Below are 26,272 nucleotides of genomic sequence, written 5' to 3'. Positions count from 1 at the left end.
TTCCAAAAGAATGTTGGCTTCAGAAACACTGCAATGCCGCGTACACACGATCGGACATTCCGACAACAAAATCCCATGGTTTATTTCCAACGGATGTTGGCTCAAACTTGTCTTGAATACACATGGTCGCACAAAGTTGTCGGAATTTCCGAACATCAAGATTGTGGTGACGTACAATACATACAACGAGCCGAGAAAAATTAAGTTCAATAGCCAGTGCGGCTCTTCTGCTTGATTCCGAGTATGTGTGGAACTTTGTGCTTTCGGAATGGTGTACACACGATCAGAATTTACGCAAACAGATTTTTTTGTTGAAAAATTTGAGAACCAGAGCTCAAATTTTGTGTGATGGAAATTCAACAAGCTCCGATCGCACATTTGCCGTCGGAAAGTCCGACCGCGTGTATGCGGCATAAGCCTTCATCATTGCTTTAGTACCTTTTTGCTAAATCTTTTACACAATCTTTTACATAAAATCGGTAAGCTTATAGACAGCCAGGTCTACATTTTTGGAAAAGTCTACATTTTTGGAAAATTGGAAAACAAAACAAAAAATGAATGTTACATCAGAGAGTGAGACTTTGGTAAGCAGCCAGACGACAATGAAGCTAAGGATTAGGGCAGCGCTTTACACTTGCAAATGACCCTATAACGAAAAGATGCACCAGAATCTTTAGGTCAAGGTGGATTAGGATCTAATTTCCCAGTCTGAGAGCAAATATTCTCCAGTCAGATTCATTCTGATTTTTTTTTTTCACTGAAATTCCTCTGCATGTATAGCAATGGTTCTCACACTGTGGTTCAGGGACCTGCAATGTGCCGCAAGCAGTTCTCAGTGGTTCGCGGAGTCACAACTTTAAACAATGCAATGATGTCAGGGCAGTACATCCATTTGTGGTACTGTCAATTTATTGTAACGTGCTTTTTTATTTTTAAACATTTTTTAACACTAATGCAAAATACACAAGAGAAAATGGATAATCATACAAACAAGTCATTTTGGGGCTCTGAAGGTTTGTTAACCACTTGCTTACTGGCCACTTATACCCCCTTCCTGACCAGGTCTTTTTTCATCTTTTAGTGCTGTCACACTTTGAATGATAATTGCGTGCTCATGCAACACTGCACCCATACAAAATGTGTATAATTTTTTTCACACAAACAGAGCTTTCATTTGGTCATATTTAATAATCACTGGGTTTTTTCTTTTTTGCTAAAGAAACAAAAAAAGACCGAAAATTTTGAAAAAAATAAAAATTTTGCAAACAGGTAATATTTCTACTTTTATGATGTGTTGATTAAACTGCACTGATGGGCACTGATAGGAACTGATGAGGTGGCACTGATGAAGCTGCACTGATGGGCACTGATGAGGAGACACTAATGGGCACTGATAGGTGGCACTGATGGGTTTTGATAGGCAGCACTGAAGGGCACTGAGAGGCAGCACTGATAGGTGGCACTAATGGGCACTAATAGGCATTGGTAGGTGGCACTGATAGGAAGCACTAATGATGAGGCCCTGATGGGCACTGATAGGTGGTACTGGTGGGCACTGATTGGCAGCACCGATGGGCACTAATAGGTGGCACTGGTGGGCACTGATAGGTGGCACTGGTTGCCAATGATTAGCAGCACTGGTAGGCACAGATTAGGACAGATGTCCTGGTAACAGAAGCTGGTTATCGGTTTTCTTCTTTTCTCCTCACACCGATCATGAGGAGTAAAAAGCAATAATTATATCGGTGAGAGTGTCTCTGTAAGGTGCCACATCCAAATTGACTAAACAAGGAAAGCGTATCCCATAAATGGATTTTTAAGGCACTGAAATAGTTAATAGAAAAAGCATATTTTATTAAACATTGTACACAGTAACTGTAACCATTCCAATACATTTTATCTTTATTGTGTATACTAAGTACAAAATCACCACAACGATTGACAGTAAATTTCTCTTAGTTTACCCGACGCGTTTTAGAGTATCTATGTCTCCTTCTCCTTCTACAATGTAGTGATAAAACAGAGTTAAACACAAGATATATGGTAATGTATGATTCTTAGCAGCATATATGTTACTATCAAGAGAATATTGTGTACACTCACATATTTTGTGGAGATATCGTAAATTAAATATTCCAGAAAGTTTAGTAAAAACAAGAAATATGAGCGGGACCGTGTCTCCAAAATCTGCCCGTTTCAAATGGCTGATCTTCAGAGCGTATGATGGTATCACATCAAATAGGAACTGAATGTGGCCAGGCTAACCTCGGGGAGCTGGACGCCTGACAATACTGAAACCAAAGGAAGGTGTAGCCCTGTATGTGAGGATGATTAAAAATGATCTTAGTTGGACAAACTTACATTTCTTATTTTATTTGTGTCTTTTTTTCTGTATGTTTTATTATTTGTTATGTGTTTGCTACTTCAAAGTGTATAAGAAGAATATATGCAAAAATATTATAGGTGTATAGAGACAATATCTAGATATATATCCTATCTGTTAATGTGGGAACAATAAGTTTGTTGAAAAGTTAATATGACACACTATATAGTAGATGTCAACTGAAAGATAATAAATGCATAACAAACAGTCATTTATATTGATATATGTGTATAGGTGTCACTTTTTATGATGAGATTAAATATACAGAGAGTACACCTTCATGTTCTCAATATCACCAAACCTTATAAAATAATGCATGCTCCAAATAATGGGGCAGGATTTTATAGAGGGGTATAAAGGTAGATGGACCATATAAATAAAATAAATTGCATCGTTTAGATATGTGGCTTATCAACAGTCTATAAGCCCTTGAATTGGGCTGGAAAAGATGCAGGAATATAAAAAGTCATTTAAAGCTGTCCACCAGAGCAAATATTAATGGTCAAAACAGAGGTTAACACTGGTTTTATTGAGTATTAATTATCATGTAGATAGAGAAAGATAGATAGGCAGAGAACCAGGATAGAGCAGAATCTTGCTCTATTTATCACAGCGCTACTTCAGTGTTACCTACAACTCTATTTCCTCCTCTCCATTGCCCCTTTCTGTGGGGTCCCCAAAGGCTCTGTTCTATGACCCCTTATCTTCTCTACACCTCCTTCCTTGGTCACTTGCTAACTACCCACGGCTTCCAATACCACTTATACCCTGATGACTCCCAAATCTGTCTACTCTTCACCTCACTCCTTCAGTCTCCTCTCGCATTACTAACTGACATATCAGCATGGATGTTGCACCACTTCCTAAATCTCTCTAAAACTCGCTATTAATATTCCCCCCCTGCGCCCGTGCCCCCCTCCCTGACTTTTCCATCAAAATCAACAATGCAACAATCAATCCCTCCCCTCAGGGTATTAGGTGTAATCCTAGACTCTGACTTGTCATTTCAGCCTCAAATCCAATCGTTGTCAAAAGTTTGTAGAATTCACCTCCGTAACATCTCTAAAATTCGCCCCTTTTTAACAAATAACACCATCAAGATCCTCATTCACTCCCTTGTTATTTCTCGCCTTGACTATTGCAGCTCTCTTCTCATTGGCCTGCCTCTCCAGAGGCTATCCCCTCTTCAGTCTATCATGAATGCTGCTGCCAGACTTATCCAACTTACCTTAACGCTCAGTGTCTGCCAACTCTCTCCTCCAATCCCTACACTGGCTCCCAATGACCCAGCAAATTAAATTCAAAATACTAACCACAACATACAAAGCCATTCACAACTCTGCCCGAAGCTACAACACCAATCTTGTATCCAAATATCACCCAAATCATCCTCTCCGCTCTTCTCAAGATCTCCTACTCTCCAGCTCTCTCCTCTCCTCCTCCCATGCTGGTCTTCAGGATTTCTCCAGAATTCAGATTTTCTCTGGAACTCGCTACCTCCACCTGTCCGGCTATCCCCTACTCTTGCTACCTTCAGGCAATCGCCATAAACTCATCTCTTAACCCCCCTGACGGTATTCCCGAGTCTGACTCGGGGTGGATTTTTCATACCAAAAGCGGTATCCCCGAGCCAGACTCGGGATTGCATCGCTGGATCCAGGAGGAGGTTTACTTGCCTTCTCCCTCGGATCCAGCGTTGTCTCCCCGCTGTACGAGCGAGCCGTGTCTCCCTCGATGCATTACATCGCCGATCTCCGTGCCCTGCGAGCGTTGCGACGCACGGGCACGGAGATCGGCGCCAAATTCAAAAAGTGAAACAAACAGTAAACATACAGTATAATGTAATCTTACAGATTACATTGCTGTATGTAAATATTTCACATCCCCGTTGTCCCTAGTGGTCTGCCCAGTGTCCTGCATGCAGTTTTATATAATAAAAACTGTTCTTTATGCCTGGAAACTGGAGATTGTCCATAGCAACCAAAACTGTCCCTTTACATCAAAAATGATTTTAGACCAGCTAGAAAACAGCGATAATAAATTAGAATCACTCGCAGAATTGAGCGATAGCGATTTGTGGGGAGATCCGTCATCAAATACTGAAAAGTAATGACAGTGACAATTCTGCAACTGAGCAAATTTCAGTGTTTTTGATTTGATTACATTATTGAATAATTTGTATTATTGTTATATTATTATTTGGTACAATTATTTATAATTATTTATTATATTATAATTCATGATTTAATTTTTCAAACTTTATCATACCCGGGATGTCTGCTAGACTCTGGTTTGGACAGATTTAAGAGAGTTATTCCTAAGAATTGCAGGACTACAATATAAAACGCCAAATTTTCATGCAAAATAATGGTACCGCTTTTAGCACCTAAAATCCGAAATAATCGTACCGCCAGGGAGGTTAATCAAAGCCTATCATGTCTCCAACTAATCTTTTACTACTTCCATCAGCTCATTCCCTACAGTCACAAACTTCTGTACCACCTGCCCCACCCTTTTAGATTGTAAGCTCTTCTGAGCAGGGCCCTCTTAATCCTCTTGTATTGTATTATAACTGTATTGTCTCCCTTTTATATTGTAAAGTGCTGCGTAAACTGTTGGCGCTATATAAATCCTGTATAATAATAATAATAGGTGATCCAGCCGGCTCGTGCTGGCCGCCCACAGTAAATGTACTGTGGGCGGTCAGCAAGTGGTCAAAATCCAAGTAAAACTGTCATCTAAATCCTAAAAGAATATTAATATGGTACTAAATACAAAATAAAAAATGACATATGACGCAGTGTGCTACTTCATCCTCACATACAGGGTTATGCCTTCCTTTGGTTTCAGTATTGTCAGGCGTTCAGCTCCCCCAGGTTAGCCTGGCCACATTCAGTTCCTATTTGATGTGATACCATCATACGCTCTGAAGATCAGCCATTTGAAATGGGCAGATTTTTGGAGACACGGTCCCGCTCATATTTCTTGTTTTTACTAAACTTTATTGGAATGTTTCATTTACGATATCTCCACAAAATATGTGAGTGTACACAATATTCTCTTGATAGTAACATATATGCTGCTAAGAATCATACATTCACATATATCTTGTGTTTAACTGTTTTATCACTACATTGTAGATACACGATTGACCTTTTTATAGACACCCCTGAAGAAGGAGAAGACATAGATACTCTGAAACGCATCAGGTGAACTACAAGAAATTTACCGTCAATCATTGTGGTGATTTTGTACTTTGTACACACTAACTGTAACCATTCCAATACATTTTATCTTTATTGTGTATACTATGTTTAATAAAATATGCTTTTTCTATAAACTATTTCAGTGCCTTAACCCCCTTGATGGTATTCCCGAGTCTGGCTCGGGGTGGAATTTTTATACCAAAAGCGGTATCCCCGAGCCAGACTCGGGACTGCATCGCTGGATCCAGGAGAAGGTTTACTTACCTTCTCCCTCGGATCCAGAATTGTCTCCCCGCTGTACAGGGGGAGCCGTGTCTCGCTCTATCTATCATGGACCCGATCTCCGTTCCCTGCGAGCGTTGCGACACACGGGGATGGAGATCGGTGCCAAATTCAAAAAGTGAAACACACAGTATACATACAGTATAATGTAATCTTACAGATTACATTGCTGTATGTAACTATTTCACCTCCCCTTTGTCCCTAGTGGTCTGCCCAGTGTCCTGCATGCAGTTTTATATAATAAAAACTGTTCTTTCTGCCTGGAAACTGGAGATTGTCCATAGCAACCAAACTGTCACTTTACATCAAAAATGGGTTTAGACCAGCTAGAAAACAGCGATAATAAATTGGAATCACTCGCAGAATTGAGCGATAGCGATTTGTGGGGAGATCCGTCTTCAAATACTGAAAAGTAATGACAGTGACAATTCTGCAACTATGCAAATTTCTGTGTTTTTGATTTTGCTTACATTATTGAATAATTTTTATTATTGTTATATTATTATTTGGTACAATTATTTATAGTTATTTATTATATTATAATTTATGATTTTATTTTTCAAACTTTATCATACCCGGGATGTCTGCTAGACTCTGGTTTGGACAGATTTAAGAGAGTTATTCCTAAGAATTACAGGACTACAATATAAAACGCCAAATTTTCATGCAAAATAATGGTACCGCTTTTAGCACCTAAAATCCAAAATAATCGTACCGCCAGGGAGGTTAAAAGTCCATTTATGGTATACCCTTTCCTTGATGAGGAGAAAAAAAGCCTATAACCAGCTCACTTCTGTGATCAGCTGTCATTGGCAAGTAGTGTGATAACGGGATGGACGTCTATTGACGCCCTCCCGGCACTGGAAGCCCATGCTGTAGCCGCCTCTTGGCTATAGCATAGGCGAAAAATGGTTAAGATATTATCAATATATCCTTAATTCAACCTAACCCTTCTCTATGCGTCTCCATGCTTCCAAATTACAGATTTACTTTAGTAACACAGGCCAACACAATATTGGTGCATCGAATGTTAGACCTGTTCCTGGGTATATGTGAATGTGACACTTTTTTCCTATCTAGTTCTTGAGATACAGCATAAATGCCATATAATACTCCGTTCTCACTCTGGTCGCCCTTCAAAAACTAGGATATAATTATAGCAAAATATGTTGGGATGATTCAGGCAGCACCATTGAGAAGTAGACATAACCTCTACGGTGCTCAATCTGCAAAAATGAAACAACATGAGTGGAAATATACATACAACTTCTATATGATCATAACTATAATACAGTTATTAATGTACACTTTATGATCCAGTGTTTCCAATGTAAAATTACAGTTGGAAGTACGTAAATGCTTTCACGATACCTGCCAACTTGTATACAAAAACACATTAGGTAACATTAAAAAAAAATTGATTAGCAAGATCTTTTTAAAAGCTGACAATAAAATGATATCAATTCATTCAACTAAATCTAAGAAAATAGAGCTGATGCAGTACAGCCAATGCAATTCTCTGAATCTGCACCCTAAATAACCTGAAGAACAGGACCAAAAAGCAAGGCACCAAGAAAGAATTATTTTCTTTTTTTTGGGATGTGTATTAGTTAATGCAAAAATAATTATTATGAATAAAATGTCATTAAATACAGATAATATTCCCCAAAATCCTTAGTTCTGAAGGACAATGCATTGAATTCTCTGCGTCTAACAACCCAATGTCCCAACGTATATCTCTGAAAACTTTTAATCTGGTGTCAATGCGCAGTAAGCGTTCTATAAACCTGGGGCTGATCACCAAATGAACCGTATTCTTGCCTCTAACAAAGCTACCTTGCATTGCGACAAATGTGACAAGAGCAAGATTTAAAGTAGACATAAAGGGTACACAGCTAAATTTGTGAAATTTGTGAAATATTTTACTGGCCAAAAATTTGTAATTTCCTTTATAAGGTTTTCTAATCCAGATATATCTGCCAGGCCTTGACCTCATTTTTTGTTACTGCAGTTAAAGAAATACCGCTTGGTCAAGGATCACTTCAGCCTGTGATTGGATGGTGAAGGAATAGCAACAAACCGATAAGGACAAACATTTGCACTCCTCTCTTAGCCTAATCTTTGTGTATTGTGTAATAGACATGTGCACACTGAAATATTTTGTTTCTGGATTTCGTTTTCGTCCGAAAAATAAATTTATTTAGTTACTCCTGAAATTCGTTTTTATTTATTTTGTTTAGTTAAAAAATGCATTCGTCCGAAAATCCGAAATAATTAAGGTCGAATCTGTCATTAAAGGCTTTTGGTGTTTGTCGAATGTTCTAAGGAGATTCGACGGAGCAGCTAAACTGTACGACGCAGCAATCATACATTTCTGGTCGAATGTTCCACCTACAAGCTATAGTAGAATTTTAATGTTGTATGACACTAGTAATAATTATATTTATTAACTATTATTACTAGTCAACCAACATTAGAATTCTTTTATAGCCTATGGGCGGAGCATTTGACCATAAATGTTCGCTGCAGCGTCTGCTTCGTCGAATCTTTATGTCAAAGCTTTTCTCTCTATGTTGAATAAGCTTGGACTAATAGTTAGGTTAGGCACTTTCCACCTTTTTGCTATTGTCTCTATAATGTTGAATCTTGTCTCTCTATGTCAAATCTTTTCTCTCTATTTAGAATAATCTTGGACTAATAGAGCTAAGGTTAGGCACATTCGACCACAGGTTCGATGGACAGAGATCGCTATTGTCAGCGTCATGTCGAATCTCCTATCTATATTGAACTGTTTTCACAACGAGAACGAAAATGAAGCATTTGTTTATATCGGATCTATCGGTTTTCGGATTCTGCACGTTTGTTATCGTTTGTTAAAACGATAACGAAAATACCTGAAATTTGGACGAAAATGCATTCGGATGAAAATGAAGGCAGATGTCTATTGTGTAATATTGTAAAGCCTGATTGGCTTGTAGTTCTACCTATCCCCTCTCTGAATCATACTATTCAGTAAAGTACAGTATGATAAATAATATAAAGACAAAACATGGAGCTATTTAAAATATTTTTTTATAATAAACAACTGAGGTAAATTTGCATTACCCTACTCCTTTAGTTTAATTATTAAAGATTATTCTTTTAACTCACCCCCACCCCTCACAGATCAGCTTAAATTCCTTTTGCATTAGTAAATCACTTCAATACTTTGCATATTTGATTCTACTACATTTTAGTCAAAGCAATGAGAATTAAAAAAAAAAACAATTCAGAAAATCTGTATCGCAGCCACCTTATAGCATCCACGCTCATGACTGTACATATCTTCTTATTCTTTGCTTTTTTAATTATTTCTCTATTCTATATCAGAAAGACAAGCCAAATACATATCCAATAACCAAGGTAAGTACAAAAGTGTTTGTGTGAGTATCTGTTAACCATAATTGATTATTCAGATTTTTTTTTTTTTTTTTTATAAAAAGGCTCAACAAATCTTTTTCACAATTCTCCTAGCCCAGAGATTCTGAGTTTACTGCAAGCATACAATCATATGAAGTCAAGCTAACAAATAAATAAATAAATAAAAAAGGAACGCAGTCATTGCACATGATTCAGCTTTAAAGCAAACACGGGTTCACTGGACTAACTGAAATTATTATTTTAGTAAATCTACCTCCTAGGCACTTCTCATTAAAAAATCCATAACAAATAAGTAATAAGTAAATAGAAGTGGGACTGGTACAGAAGTGATCTTGGTGATGGTGAACTGTACGATGCAATTATGGAAACTGGTGAACTAAGATTGTAAATGCGAATTTGTAAATCGCAGCAAGAGACATCAACATTTTCAGTTGAGGTAATCAGATGGCTTATCTAAGGTTCTTAATTGGTCATTCTACAAAACTTTCATGATTAATTCAGCTGTTTTGGAAAAACACAGCAACAAACACAAATTATGTGATCATTTACAAATCCTAGTTGGGAAATTATGAAATTTATATGAATAGTTGTTTAATTTACATTGTGAACAGACTGTTTTACTTAAAGCGAGCTTGTGGCCAGGCGATGTATGTAGGACATTTCCCTAGATGTAAACAAGTGTTTATTCCTTGCAGTACAGAGGCAACCTGACTGCAAGAGAGCATTATTACTTTTCTTGGAGTTGAGCATTAAAACAATCCTTACTGGCCTTTGTCACTGCTGGGGCACTGTGGAGAAATTCATATTTAAATTTCACAACAGAAGCACTGAAGACCTTCAAGCTATCATGGGGTCAACAAACAGTTGAGATCACCCTATTATCATCTCCCAGCAATAATTTAGTAGCCTGCTCAATACTAATCTGTATTGTAATTCCAGAGCAGGAGCTCTGCTACACCTCAAGGTGAGCTGAGCTACTGAGGGAGCAACTTGGATGACCTCAGTGCTTCTGCTGTGAACTTTGGAGATGTATTGTTCTACAGTGCCTGCAGCTACAGAGGTCAACAGGAGCTTGTTTTAAAGCCCACATCCTGCTTTTTGCTAAATATATGTATATTTTACTATACATATAATTGCCACATCTTTCCTTTAAGATTGAAACAAAAAAGGCAATAAGCCAAGTGCTGTTCAACCCCTCAAAAATCAAACATGCTCATCAAGATGTCTTCTATTTCTGTGACATTGCAACAAAAGAGCAGATGGTAACTCAGAAATGTTACAAGATTTGAGCCGAGAGGGACTGTCTGGTTGGAGGGCTGGAAGGCTGATTGGAAGGAGAGTTGTATTGAGGCCTGTAGAGACCCACTTATGAATCTAAGAGGATCATAAACATCTGGTGAGTGCATAGTATAACTGCATGCACATGAGCACGTTGTTACCATATTGGAAGAGGTGGATTTAATACTGCACGGTGTAAAAGATTTGGAGGATAGTTTGGGAACAAGAGCACTATATATGAGAATAAGAACTTATACACAGTTGAAGGAGAAATTTTTGCACTTTAAAGCACTTGTTTATGATTTGCATAGGTTTTGCAATAATGAGCGCTGGCTGATTAATGGTTTATATTTATTTAGGTTTAGGTATTATAAGTGGATTTTACACACAAACTTTTGCACAGTTTTTCCCAAGTTTGATTTTTAGGGAGTAGCGTGCCATATATATATATATATATATATATATATATATATATATATATATATATATTTTTTTTTTTTTTTTTTTTTTTAGTGCATAGCAATTGCATTTGCAACATGTTGTTGTGCTAACAGCTCCCAACATTAGTAAATAGAAGTAAGATCCAAGGCACAGGATTTATACAGTTTTAAAAGTCACTTTAAGATTTATGCTATGCAGCAGGGGGTTGGCACATTCCTACCTATTTTTTTTTTAGTATTATTTTGGGTAAAATAGTTTAATCGGTTAAACTTCAAACCTATTTTTATGTTTTAGGTAGACTAGGGAAGGGTTTTTATTGCATTTGATGTCCGTTTTGGTGGGGCTTTCTTTTTCTAGTAACAGCAGTTATGGAAACAGGAGCTCTTTCCATTGCAGACACATACTTAGCAGTAGAATAATTGAATTCTTGGGCCTCTCTGCCAATTTCATGGAACCATGAATAAGGATGGTTTTATGCAGGTGTTTGTATCTTGTCTCTGACATGATGTCAGATAATGATAATTATTCTTCCTGGTACAAAGAAGGTGTAGATGTTTTGCATGATCAATAAATTATCTTAAACCGATGAACAGTGCCGATGTGCAAAAGTTTTATAGCATCTCTGGAATTTAGGGCCACCGCCCAATGTGCCTTTATTATAATCCATTACTGCACAGATTATTTTTTACTTTAATAAAGAAGAATTAAAAAAAAATTAGGGGCGAATTAGAACTGATGTCCTTTTTTTGGGCTGCCTGTGTGTCGGGGGTTTCCTCACTTCCAGACTCATTGAAAATGGTCACCGGTACAATGGGAATACATTTTCCCAATAGAGGCCCAAGCAGAAATTAAATATAATAGAGATTTTAATCCTTCAATAATCTATCCAAAATTTAAAAAATTAAGTTTTTTGATAGAATGTGCATTACTGATATAATGACAAAACAATGGGAGTGTGAGCTGTTTCTATTGACAGGGAGTAGGATAGAAAGCCCTTTTACTAGTCTGTTTCTTAACATGATTGCATCTTTGAAGCAAAGGCAGGCATGTGGAGTGCAACACATCCAAACATTGTTTTTGGAGACATGTTGCCTTTAAAGGGAACCTGTCTTGAGAAAAATATGCATACCGCCATTCATCCTTAATGAAAGCATTAGTTGCCTTGCTGACATTCTGATCCTCACTATTTAGCAATTGGCTAGCTAAAATTAATCACATAGGATCTGATATTCCTGAATGCATGCTGGTTTCCGGTCACCATGCAGGACAATCGCAGGAATAGGTAGATAGCATGGCAACTAACCTCATCAGAAGTGAGCATCTATTTCATGACAGGTTCCCTTTAAATTAGCCTTGACTATATGACAGTATAATAATCATGTTGTGCTACAAATCTTGGCATCATTTTTTCCATTATAATAAGAACATAAGTGACTGAATTGTGACAGATTGGAATTCAAACCAGTTTCAAATGTGAGAGTCAGTACAGAGAGGAGATATTTAATAGTTCATTCATGTCTGTGCACGATAAAACACGAGCATTACAAATTTTGAAAAGTCTTATGAAATTTGTAATTTTTTAAAGATTACCATGGCAGTTGATCTAATTTTTGTTCAGTCACATGATCATGTTATATATTGGTTGGTGGACATTTTAAAGCTAGCAGGTATTTGCTGGTCTATTGAATTGCTAGTAAATTAGCCCTTTTCAATAGTTGGTATTGTTTATAGCCTTTGCTATCTGTGGGGTTGATTTACTAAAACTGGAGAGTGCAAAATCTGGTGCAGCTGTGCATGGTAGCCAATAAGCTTCTAACTTCAGCTTGTTTAAATAAGCTTTAACAAAAGAAAACTGGAAGCTGATTGGTTTCTATGCAGAGCTGCACCAGATTATGCCCTCTCCAGTTTTAGTAAATCAACCCCTGTAAGATGGTAAGCAACCTAAGTCATTATTATCTCCCTAAAATTTATATAATAAAAAATAAAAAAACACATTGCGAATTCTATAGCTACTCTTTAAGATACTCAAACCCCTTATATCAAGGCAGCTCATGGCCCTTTTGCACTTCACTGGAGACTCCACTGACCATTGGAATAATGTAAACTACTTACAATTATTTTGTTCTGGCTCCTGACTAATGTAATGAAAAAGGGAGGAAATAAATTAGTACCTTTAATGGTGTAGAATAGTACACAATATATACTAGTCATCTTTTCTGGCATACTGGGAACTGCTGTTCTTATCTGGCTGTTCACAGGTATCTGGCACTAGTACAGGCATATCTTACTTTTATGTACACAATGGGGTTTATTTACTAAAGCTGGAAAGTGAAAAATCAGGCTCACTTCTGCATAGAAACAAATGAGCTTCCAGGTTGTATTACCAAAGCTTAACGGAACAAGCTGGGCTTAGAAGCTCATTGGTTTCTATGCAGAAGTGAGCCTGATTTTGCACTTTCCAGCTTTAGTAAATAAACCCTTAAAAGTGGGGTATGCCTGTACATCTTTTCTTGGTTGCTTAAAACTGAGGCACGTCCCTTGGGGTTGCACAACAAAGCACAACCATATTAATAATAGGCTTACAACTGAATTTGCATTCTTTCCTAGAGAAATCCAGTGTGAATTTGAGGCTTTTAACAATAAATAGTCCATCATATATAAAAATATTGTTACTGATGCTAAAACAAGAGGAAGCTCTGGTTGTTTATGTCCACCTTGCTGCCTCAGCAAACACCCCAGACAATTGTTCTTGAAGGGGGGGACTAGTTCAGATTAGAATCTCTTATCCAGTAATATGCTCTAAGACAATATTGTTGGTGCCAACTAAGTGCTCATGCAAAACATACTGATGCCTAAGCCCTGCAACGTAACTCATAGATTGTTCAAGGTCATTTATTCACATTACACCTCCTTATGATGCGTATCTTCAGCATCAAGTACATATAAATATCTCCTGGAATATACAGATTTTTTTGTATAATAATAAAGAATAAAATAAGATGCTTAACTCTAAGGCTGCTACAGAATATACTAGCAATTTGAAGACAAATGTATTATGAAAACATAGAACAAGAAACTTAGAAGAGGTAGGAATCAATTCAGATGGTTATTAATAATTACACTGGATATTTGAATCAACAAAGTGTCATAGAGATTTCAAAAGAAAAGCAAAAAAGTTGGGGGAAAAAAATAAAAATAAAAACTTAATGTGCAATAAAACTAATAGGAAATTGCTATGGGCAGGAATTTCTTTGTGGAAAGCTTTGGATTATATAGGAGTTGATTTACTAAAACTGGAGAGCGCAAATCAGCTCTGCATAGTAACCAATCAGCTTCCAGTTTTTATTGTCAAAGCTTAATTGACCAAGCTGGAGTTAAAAGCTGATTGGCTACAATGTACAGCTGCTCCAGATTTCGTACTCTCCAGTTTTAGTAAATCAGCCCCCATAATGGTGTTTCTAACAAAAGTGAAACTAGGCAGGGAAAATAATAATAGTCGGGAAAATACACCTTTCTCACAATTCTATAAAATTTCTACACTGGTATTAATTTAAAGGAATTCTGATCTTTTTGCAAAATAATAAACATAACACATACAGTATATTGTATAGCAAGCATATTAAGTGTCCAAACCTACCTATACCTTGCTAGCACACCAAAAAACTTATATTATTATATTTTAAAGGTCAGTATTTGCATAGGCCTAAGCGTGAGAGCAGTTGGAGCCCCCATCCTATGGTTCCTGATATACAATGTATTTGTTACATTAAATAGCAACCAGCAGCCAGCACAGAGTTGATGTAGGACCTTTAAAAATGGGTACAATATTAGCATTTATTTAAAATTTGGCTAAGTTTTTTTTTTTTCTATTAAGTGTTTTTTTTTACTAATTACAAAAAAGTCAGTGTTTTGCACTTTGCACTTTGTTTTAGTCCTGCTATTGATTAAATGGATGATGTTAGATTTAAAATAAGAATATTTCATAGCACTGATACCACATCATCCCCAAAAAATGTATGGAACTTAATCTCAATAATCCCCAATGGAAATTGTAATTACTCAGTGGCCAGCAGAGTTTAAAGGGAACCTCTACTGAGAATAAGTGTAGGCTGTCAATTACTAAGCTCTAATATAAACCTGCTAGTTATGTGGCTATTATATCTGTTCAAAGGCTTTAATACTTTTGACCCACACAAAAATTTACAAATCTGGATTTACCAGCTGCATGAATGTTTCTGCTCTGGCTGTAATAAAGGATGAGATTACAACCTCAGATCGTAATAAAGCCAGAGAAAACCAGGAAACTAGCATTTTCAGAAGGAGGTCAGCAGCTATTTCTCCCAGCACAAGTTTTCTTTAAATATGATCTTGAAGAAATGTAATTTGCTTTCCTTCTTTTATTTATGAATTGCTATGTGTTGATCATTTTGGTCTGGTTGCTACATTTTTGTTTTAGAATAAGCCTAAACACAAATCAGTTAATGGGGGCAGCACAGTGCCTAAGTGGTTATCACTTCTGCCTGGCAGCACTGGGGTTGCAGCTTTGAATCCCAACCACAGCACTACCTGCCTGGATTTGGCATGTTCTCCCTGTGCCTGCCTGGGTTTTCTCTGCTTTACTCCCAAACTCCAAACACATCCTGGTAGATTAATTGGCTCCTGTCTACATTGGCCCTAGTATGTGTATGAATGTGAGTTAGGGACCTTAGATTGTAAGCTCCTTATGGGCAGGGACTGAAATGAGTGTACAATATACATGTAAAGTGCTGTCAAAATTTGGCAGTGCTGTATACATTCCTGTAATAGGTAAATATAAGTACAGAAGAATTATGAATTTAGGATAAACAAAGGCTAAGTTACTCCTTTGATACATCTTGCCCTTGAGTTAGTCATAGACAGGAGATGCCAAATGGCAGACATGACCTACCTACTATGCTATGTTTTCCCAGGTATGCAAATAAACATGCACACTCCTATCACCCAGTTGTGCCTGTTTATTTGATGTGCAGACAACCCCAATGTTGGTGTGAACTGGTGAGAACAATAGTGTTTACAGGAAATTCTATTGTGAATGGTCTTTTTCTAAAAATACTTGATGGAGATGCTTGATGGACAATCACATGTTGGCCATACAACATATTCTTGTTTTTTGAGCTTTCGAAAAATTTGTCACCCACAATTCACTCCCCCCCCGCCCCAAATATGGAGATAAACCAGAAATGCTTTCTGACTGTGATTTTTGCCCTTTCAATGGGATTCCATTGAAATTTCAATCAGTTGATCATATGAAACTGGACAATTATACTGCAGAGAGGCAAGTGTAAGTGCCAACAAAATGAATTGCGTGTGCTCCAAAAATTCTACAAGGGTAAAAAAAAATATATATATATATATATATATATATATATATTTATTTATTTATTTATTTTTAAGTATGTGTATGCTTACGAATTCTAAAAAGGTATAAGTACAAAAATAAATAAATATATAGATTTTTTTTAAATTATGTGATTCTTGAGGAGAACATAAGTTTATTGGGCCAGTGACCCCTTTTATAAATCCTACACAAAATGTTCTCTAACTTTATTCCATTTATGCAGACAATATAAAGTGTCCTAATTTACTCCCTGTTATCCACACAATTGGGTCACATTCACATCTATGTGTTTTATGTGTATTGTGTTAGGGGGCAAAATTGGTGCAGTTTCCAGCACAGCATATATTGAGATAAATAGTAAAACATGTAAAACATATAAAATATAAACACATCTGAAAACTATTTAAAATACACCATAATGCAAGTGCATAAAAAAAATAAAAAAATTACTTTTACACTCAGCAACTTTGGTTTCTGCTAAAAAAAAAAAAAAAAAATAATAATAAAAAGAAAAGCTTTGCACAGTAGGTCATGAAAAAACACGTCACGGTGTAGCACTCCATAATAATACATACAACAAAACAAGCCAGTTCTTATGGTTTACTTTCATGTCTGCACCTGAAACTTGTGATCACAATGTCACCAGATGGATATGGCCAGGAGCCAATCAGGGGAGCTCTTGGTCACATGATCACTGTGATAGTCAGGCAAAAAGGCCTTAGTGAAAAATTCAATGTAAGAAAAAAAAATATTTGTCTGTCTAGCCCCAATGTTATCTGCTAAAATGCATCTGCTTCTTTTTTATTGCCAGAATTTGATATTGTACATACAGGCATATCTCACTTTTAAGTACACAATGGGGTTTATTTACTAAAGCTGGAAAGTGCAAACTCAAGCTCACTGCTGCATAGAAACCAATCAGCTTCCAGGTTTTATTACCAAAGCTTAATTGAACAAGCTGGGGTTAGAAGCTCATTGGTTTCTATGCAGAAGTGATCCTGATTTTGCAGCTTTAGTAAATAAACCCTACTGTGTACTTAAAATTGGGGTATGCCTGTATTTATTGATGGGACTAAAAGTATAACCTTGACCATATTTTCATATTTATAATAATGTTATCACGGAACTTACAAAACTACTGCTCATAAAATGAAAACACCCTTTGTTAAGAAGAGCAAAAAATTGTAAAAGTATATTTCTAAAGAGAAAAAAAAGAGAACAAAAAAAAAAGAGAAAAGAAAAAAAAGAGACCAAGATGCAGTATTTCGGAATTATTTACAAAATACTTAATTTCTGTTCAATTCCTTTTATATTTAGACACCCAAACAGATTAATTTTTTTATTGGGTGTTGATGTTTACCAAGATCACAGGGAACATTTATTTGGCCATTTGGCTCCTTGAGGTGAACACTTGCTCCCTGATTCAGTGTAAAAAATATTTATTTGGTATGCAGACAGGCTGTTGGTTTTTTACCAACCAAAATAAATGCTGGACACTTTTTTTTTTTTTTTTTTACAAAAATAGCTAAAATGTAAAAAAAAATTGTTTGTGCTGATATGAGGATATTAACCCTTAGGGGAACATTATTATCACTGACCTGAAAAAATTTCAATGGAGAGATAGATTTATATATTTCTATTTCTATCTATCTATGTATATGTATACATATGTCTGTCTACCTATGACAGGCCTATTTGTATATGTAGGTTGGAAGTAAAAGATGCAGTTCTTTAGAGGCTCACTTATTAGAAGGGTGGGGGTTACAACAAGGGATACACAATTACTCTCCCACTGCAAATTCTACTCTTCCCATCTGTATGAATCCTTTGCTTTTAGACTCATAGACTGATAAAATGGTATCCACACTGTGTCAGCACATAGATGACATCATGCAGTGGAGCTTCACAATAGAGCCTTTACTTTGGATGACAAGCTACTTAATTCCTCTGCTTGACATTTGGGGTCTGAGGACCTGATGAATAAGAATGACTAAAACAAAAAGTTACCTTTTCCTGGAATAAATTTAGCATTAATTCCTAGTACGAATGATGATAGTCTATGGGGTCTTGGTTGGTGGAGCAAAATGTTTATCCATAATTTCCAGTATTGGTAAAGCATTTAACAAATACATAAGGCATAATATTTTTTTTTTCTCAATAAAGAAATGTATAACAAAATTGAACTCTATAATATTATAGTGTGTGGACAGAAGTGGATGTATGGAGGTCTCAGTATTGCCCATGCCATGGTGATGGCAGACTTATCTCACCTAGGGCACAGAAATAGAATGAGAAAATAAAGTGCCCCTAATTACAACGTGACAATAAAGGATTCCATTTATATTATATCTTCCTTTAGCCGTTTTTATAAATGTAGCAAGGCAAACATATTACAATAACGTGAGTTTTCCCTGAGACCCTTCTCTATCTTATTGTCTTACAGAGTAGCCAAAGAATCCAACAAAACCCCATCCTAGCTTTCCACACATGTGTCAGAGGCACAGCTATTAAATCCTGCACTGGATGAGTCCTATCCTAATTATTCCCCTAAATAAAAACACACTTTGCTCGTCCTTTTTTTAGACTTTGTATTATCAGTGATCAGAGAAAACAGGCTCTGCATTCCCTTATGTGCAGGAAAAGACACAGTGCAGATAGATAGATAGATAGATAGATAGATAGATAGATAGATAGATAGATAGATAGATAGATAGATAGATAGATAGATAGATAGATAGATAGATAGATAGATGCATAGAGATAGATAGATACATAGACAGATAGATAGATAGAAATATAGATGCATAGAGATAGATAGGTAGATAGATGGATAGATAGAAAGAAATACATATGCATATAGATAGATAGATAGATAGATAGATAGATAGATAGATAGATAGATAGATAGATAGATAGAATTGGGGGGGCTATAAACGAATATTTTAGGAAGGAAGGAAATATAAAATAGTATCAGGGTTTCCTTTATGTGCAGACTAAATATACAGAACAATAGATAGATAGATAGATAGATAGATAGATAGATAGATAGATAGATAGATAGATAGATAGATAGATAGATAGATAGATAGATAGACTAAAGCTGGCCATACATTAAACTATTTTCTTGTTAAACTTCTTTTAGATTTACCTTCAACTATATAGTGCAAGGGCCCTGCCTGATTGCATACAAATTGAAAGTATTTCGGTTTGACCTCATATTATATGGTTTTAGTAAATGTAAAGGAAGGTTGTACAAGAAAATTGTATAATGTATGGCCAGCCTAAGGATGATACAAAATGGTGCATTTTCTATATGTGTGGGCTGAACTGCAAAAGGTGGATAGACGTTAATAGAGAGAGATAGATATAGATACATAAGGATAGATAGATAGATAGATAGATAGATAGATAGATAGATAGATAGATAGATAGATAGATAGATAGATAGATAGATCATTTGGGGGGGGGGGGGGCTGCTATAAAATAGAATTAACATTTAAGGAAAGAAGGAAATATAAAATAGTATCAGATTTATTTTATTTTTTATGTGCAAAACGATACATAGAGATATATAGACGGATGGTACAAAATAGTACATTTTCTATATGTGTGGGCTGAATTGCAAAAAAATAAAGAAAAAAGTAGATAGATATATAGATAGATAGATAGATAGATAGATAGATAGATAGATAGATAGATAGATAGATAGATAGATAGATAGATAGTCAGAGAAGACAGATAATAGGCAAATTATGGGATAAAATAGTATCTAAATTTTCCAAATGTCCTTGATAAAAAAAAAAGCAGCACAGTGGAGATAGATAGATAGATAGTTGATCGATAATAGATGGATAGATAATAGATAGATAGATGATAGAGTCAATGCTGAAATGAAAACTGCATCGATAAGGAGTTCCCGGCTTCCAGAGACAACTTTCTATAAATTGCCCCTGTGTACTTGTACGGGGAGATGAGAATTATGCGGACAGGGTCTATACAGATAATGCGATATGGTGAGAGTTTAGGAACTATTTACTAACGGGTTTTCCTGTGGGTAGCATATTCCCCTCTGGATATCTCAGCTCTTGTCGGGATCCCCGGTATAAAGAGTGAACTTACTTTTCATAAATCAATGAAGTTGCTGCCTGACAGCCCGGCTCCCCTTCCAGCACTCACCGCTGACAACCTGCAATCTCATCCCACTAATATTTGGCAAGATTCTGAACCACAAAATCAATAATGTCATAAAATCACATAAATTTCAATCTGCAATAAACCAAACCAAATAAAGCCTATGGAAGGGCCAGGTAACGATGGCAATCAATGGCTCACTCGCTCATTCTATAGAGCGGCACATACAAAACGCTATTTTGTCCCTGGAAGGGAACGTTTTACAAAGAGGCGCAGTTTTCATAATGGCGCAGATATTGCGCAAAACAAACCTCCATTTCTAATACAGAAAATCCTGACACCACAATATACCAGTCATGTCACAGCCTTGTGTCTGAGCAGAAAATACAAATATGGTGGCAACTAAACTTTAATAGCAAGTTCTTTTCTTTTTTTTTATTGACTTCAATACAAAACAATACAAAACAGAATCGCCAACCACAGCTTACATAAAAAACAAACGTGTAGAAATTTATTGGGGAAAAAAAAGTAAAGAAAAAAAGATTATATATATATATATATATATATATTTGTTAAAAGAACATCCACAAACCCCAGGGCTCTAATTACTGTAAGGCAATAATCACTGGGAATATACTTCATAAAAGAACATCTTTTACTTTTTTTGTTCTTATTTTTGTCCTCCATGGAGAATGGAAGCACAACACCCATGGGCTCCGGAGAAGGAGGCTTTCCCCAGAGATTATGACTGCAACAGGAATTATATAGGAAATAAACAATATATATCATGTCTGAGAATGTTATCCCCATTACAACAAAGCAAGCAACACAAGCCTAAAATGTGACTCTATACAAATGTGATACAGGACCTGTACTGCCAAAGAATACAGATTGTGTATAACTGAAAATCTATACCATATTAATTATATATCAACCCAGAACAAAGCACAAAAAACTGAATAAAGCGTATAAAGCGTATATATATATATATATAATAGTAATAATAATAATAACAGCACCAACAGAAGGAACATAAACCAATGCAGGCCAAAATTTCGCTTGTCCTCTAAGCAGAGATACATAATATTTTCTTCATTAGTATGCTATGGATATATATATATATATATATATATATATATATATATATATATATATATATATATATATATATATATAGTTTTTGTGTGTCTATATATTGATCTACAAACACATACGTTATATGACTGTATTCGTAAATATATACATATATATATATATATATATATATATATATATATATATATATATATATATATATATATATATATATATATATATAATTCCACAAATATCTATCTATAAATATATATTATACTTTGATACCACAATCACACACATATTACATCGTGCGCTTAGCTAGGGCTTATTTATGTATCATTAGTCATAGGATCTGAATCATAAGTTACATAGTTGATGTATTACTAAACTTCTGTATTATTATACTATTACTAAACTATAAACGTACTAAGGGAACGCAGTAATTAAGTTTCCATACAACACAACAACCAAATTAAATTACGTGTCATCTTGTTTTGATGTTTTGGTTATGTGTGTACATAGACACACAAACACAAACATACACTACACACAAATCTCCCAAATATCACACATACATAAAGCACATCAAACTACACACAAGCACTACACATCAACACAAATGTATATTTTTAATTGTTGCCTGTGTGTGTATGTGTAATTTAAATATATAGACATACACACAACACAATACATATTGATATATAAGCAAACACTTGTGTATGTGTGTGTCTACGTTTTGATATTATTATTATACAGGATTATATTATATATTATAGACACACAACACATATATAAACATATCTATATATATATCTATAGATACATAATAAATATAAATATATGTGTGTGTGTGTATTTGTGGAATATGAGTATATATACACAATATACAGACAGAGATAAAGTTTTATATAATGTGTGTGAGTGTGTGTTTCATATATCAATATTCTATATATATATATATATATATATATATATATATATATATATATATATATATATATATATATATATATATATAGTATGTGTGTGTGTATTTGTGGAATACAAATATATGAGTATATATACACAATATACAGACAGAGATAAAGTTTTATACAATGTGTGTGTGTTTGATATATCAATATACTATATATATATATATATATATATATATATATATATATATATATATATAGTAGGTGTGTGTGTATTTGTGGAATACAAATATAGATATACACACAATATATAGTTTTATATAATCCGTGTGTATGTTTGATGTATATATATAAATATACATATGTGTATGTGTGTGTGTATTTGTAGAATATGAATATATATACATAATATACAGACAGAAATATAGTTTTATATAATGTCTGTGTGTGCTTGATATATCAATATATATATATATATATATATATATATATACACACACACACATATCTATACATACAGTGAGTGTATGTGTGTGTAGTTTGAAGTAGGGGTTTCTCACACATATTTGATAACCCAAGAAGCAGCCATGTCTGAGTGATGAAATGGACTCATTGGACTGTCATAATCCCCAGTCCTGGTGGTGGGGAACCAGTCCTGTCACCAGTCCCTGGTTTGCATAATACATAACAGACACATATAGACGCAGATCTGAAAAGCCTGCCACTTGAAATACACAGATCGATGGGGACTGCAAACACTCGTTTTATTGATGACAATCAGTCGATTTAAGGCTTGAAATTGTAATCAGAACTTTGCAGATTTAATTACAAATAATGATCCTGAAGCGGACAAGAAGGACCGGAGCAGACAGAGGAATATTGAGCGTGTATGGGGTTAGAATAAAATATAGGCTCATTAAAATGACATTTTTTATCTATTGCTATGAGCCTGAAGAAGACAATTGGAGCCTGGGACAAAGGACAAAAACTATGATCGTATTTAGCAGCAATTTCACTGGGAAGTGTAATAGTATCTAGATACTGCTGTTTGAAGGTGTGATCATATCACAAGATTTACGATGGTGTGTGCGATAACTAGGTTGTCCCATCAGTGGATTCCTCCTATTGTCCATCCGTGCACAGCCCCGGGGAGTAATGCTATGCCTTGTTCCTCATTCCACAAATTGTAATATAAGAAATGGACATGACAAAGCCAGGGCCAACAACTGTTTTACAAATTACTCTTATTTCTACATTATTGTGCTCATTAGAGTATCTCAGAATAACACAATACACATAAAGTACAACACAAACCAAATACACAATACAACTACATTGGCCCCCACCCAACCCTCTTACATATTATAACAGAAAATCTTACATTTCCTATTCTGTGACCTTCACTATATACAATTTTTAGCAATGATGTTTTCATGTTAAAAAAAAAAAAAAGGAAAGCAGCTATATAAAATTTAATAGTGCAATAATAATATACACTCAATTACACAAACAAACAAAAGCAAGTAAAATACTTTCAGTCGCATAAGAATAAAATATCATATAACATATTTTGAATTTACTGTGAATTATATTGTAAGGATTATTTCCATGATGATTATACTGTAATAATTTTTCAATGATGATAATAAATAAACTTGAATGGGAAAGAATAAAATATCATAAAACTGTAAATACTGGAATGATAGACTCAATTCACAAAGTTAAAGCACCTGGATATTATTTAAATAAAAAAACAGTTATTTTTTAAGTGAGTTATTTTTTAAGTGAGTTATTTTTTAAGTGACAGTTATTTTTATTTATTTTTTAAGTTATAAAAAAAATGTTATTTTTTTTTTTAAGTGACAGTTTATTTCAGCTCAGACTAATGAGACTTAAAAGTCACAGATGCATGGCTGACAATAATTAAAAAAATATATATCATTGTGTAAAGCTTAAAATATTATTGAAGCATTAAAAATGAGAAAGTAAAAAAAAAAAAGAGTAGTGCATTTAGGAGCTGCAATTAAGTGTTGGGCAAAGAAGGTAAGTTTAAACTGTCAGCAGTGAAATGGGTCATCATCACAGTTGTATGTAAGTGCTGAAACGGATATCTTGTCAACATTCAGCACGGGCAACATGCAAAACTCTTATAAATAGTCTATTTCCCTTCCACCAACCTAGGGATGAACTGCTCAGAACAGAGTGCTTTTGTCATGTTTACCTGGCATAGGGCGCCCTCTTCCGGCAGATCCGTACACTGCTTCAGCCAAACTCAGGTCCCAAGAAAGCACAAAAAGAAAAAGAAAACATTAAACTCTATATGGACAATCAAATAAATATTACACACATTTTAGCTGTATAAACTACATCATGGCCCCGCAGCCGGGTTCAGACAGCGTTATGTTATGAGCAAATGGCAAATATAAATTAACATTAAAGAAACAATACTATTATTACAAAGCGTTACTGATCAAGATAAGCATCAAAGCAGGTTATCATTTCAGTAATTCTATTATTACATACAAACCTATATTCATTTTTTCTCTTTTTTTTCACCATAGATTTAAAAAAAATGCATATTAATAATAGTAGTCTCAAAAAAAATAAAAAAAGATCACAAAGAATGAAATATTAAAAAACATAAAAGGCATTATAGAGTTTTTAAAAGGAAAATGCTTGGACTGTCCTCCATGACAAGCTCTATATAATATGGCAAGCATATAATTGTGGTTTGAATGAGTACGTTGTAGGGTGTAATAAACACACATTAAACACACACAAGCACACGACATCATCTATCAGTCATGTACAAGGTGTCTAGCACTAAGCTTACTGCCTCCATTTCTGAAAGGTCACTTGCATACAGTAGTTAGCCAGACAAAGAGGAGATAAGTCAGAAAGTGTAAAATTATAGTGTAGCTGGGTCCAGTGACCGTGGCCTGCCTGCTGTAAAAGACACTTAGCAGGACCCATAACATTTCAAACCAGTGACATTTATTCAGGAAAAATAAAATGCCCGATCACAAAAAAAAAGTGGCGCCATTCACTATTGTTGTCTCGTGGGCACACGATTTGCATTTAATAAGCTCTTGGTGGCATTAAGTGGATGAGCTGGGCATTGTGCGGTGACACAGCTGGAACTTACTGGCTCATAGCGGAGGTTCGCCCTCTTCAAAGTGGCCATCGGAAAACTCCAGAGGAAAGTCTAAAACAGAGAAGGCAAAGAGTGCAATGAGAATCTCCATATTACACCTTTTATCCACCAAACTCCCAGAAAGTGGCCTGGCTCTAGCCTGGTCCTCAGAAGATGTGGTCAGAGTCAGTGGTCTGTCACTTGGTACATGGACTTATAATGGGCAGGTGAGTGTCACATGCATCCACATACAGCCGATTGAGAACATTTTTTATTTTATTTTTTTACCTGCATGGCATTGCCTGTCCGTGAAGCTGGTGAAAGTCCCATCTGTTTGAGGGTTGTAGAGCAGTAGAGGGAAGGTTTCTTGCTGGAGGTATGCTCAGGGGCTCCGCCCTCTAGGGCAAGTCTGACAATCCCAGCAAGTCAGCCAGCAGTCCTGAACCTCATTGTCCTTCACCTTCACCTTTCTGTAGCCACTTCCAGAGGCGACTGCAAGGCTGGGCCCCAACCTTCTCCTGGGGCCAATTCAACGACTCCTATTTCATGGATGGACATCATAATAACACCATAATACCGCATCCTGAGACTTGGGGGAACCTTACAGCACAGCTTCAACATGGACAAAAA

The 26,272-nt window shown here is 35.5% G+C and overlaps 1 long non-coding RNA gene across 2 annotated transcripts in view; it reads right to left on the bottom strand.

Annotated features, from left to right (window-relative positions):
* Positions 1-26,272, bottom strand: part of LOC143943189 (uncharacterized) — a 75,183-nt gene extending 48,911 nt beyond the window's left edge. The window contains exons 1-3 of one of the 2 annotated variants that reach the window (XR_013264890.1): positions 25,931-26,272; positions 25,655-25,714; positions 24,731-24,780 (exon numbers count right to left, since the gene is read on the bottom strand). This is a non-coding gene — a long non-coding RNA (uncharacterized LOC143943189). Of the gene's footprint in view, positions 1-24,730; positions 24,796-25,654; positions 25,715-25,930 lie in introns of those variants that run through there. The other variant, XR_013264889.1, reaches the window with a different exon arrangement.

Source organism: Lithobates pipiens, unplaced genomic scaffold (assembly GCF_037356315.1).
Source record: "Lithobates pipiens isolate NorthernLeopardFrog02 unplaced genomic scaffold, aLitPip1_a1.2 Scaffold_30, whole genome shotgun sequence".
Lineage (NCBI taxonomy): Eukaryota > Metazoa > Chordata > Amphibia > Anura > Ranidae > Lithobates > Lithobates pipiens.
This window is presented reverse-complemented; position numbering and strand designations above follow the sequence as displayed.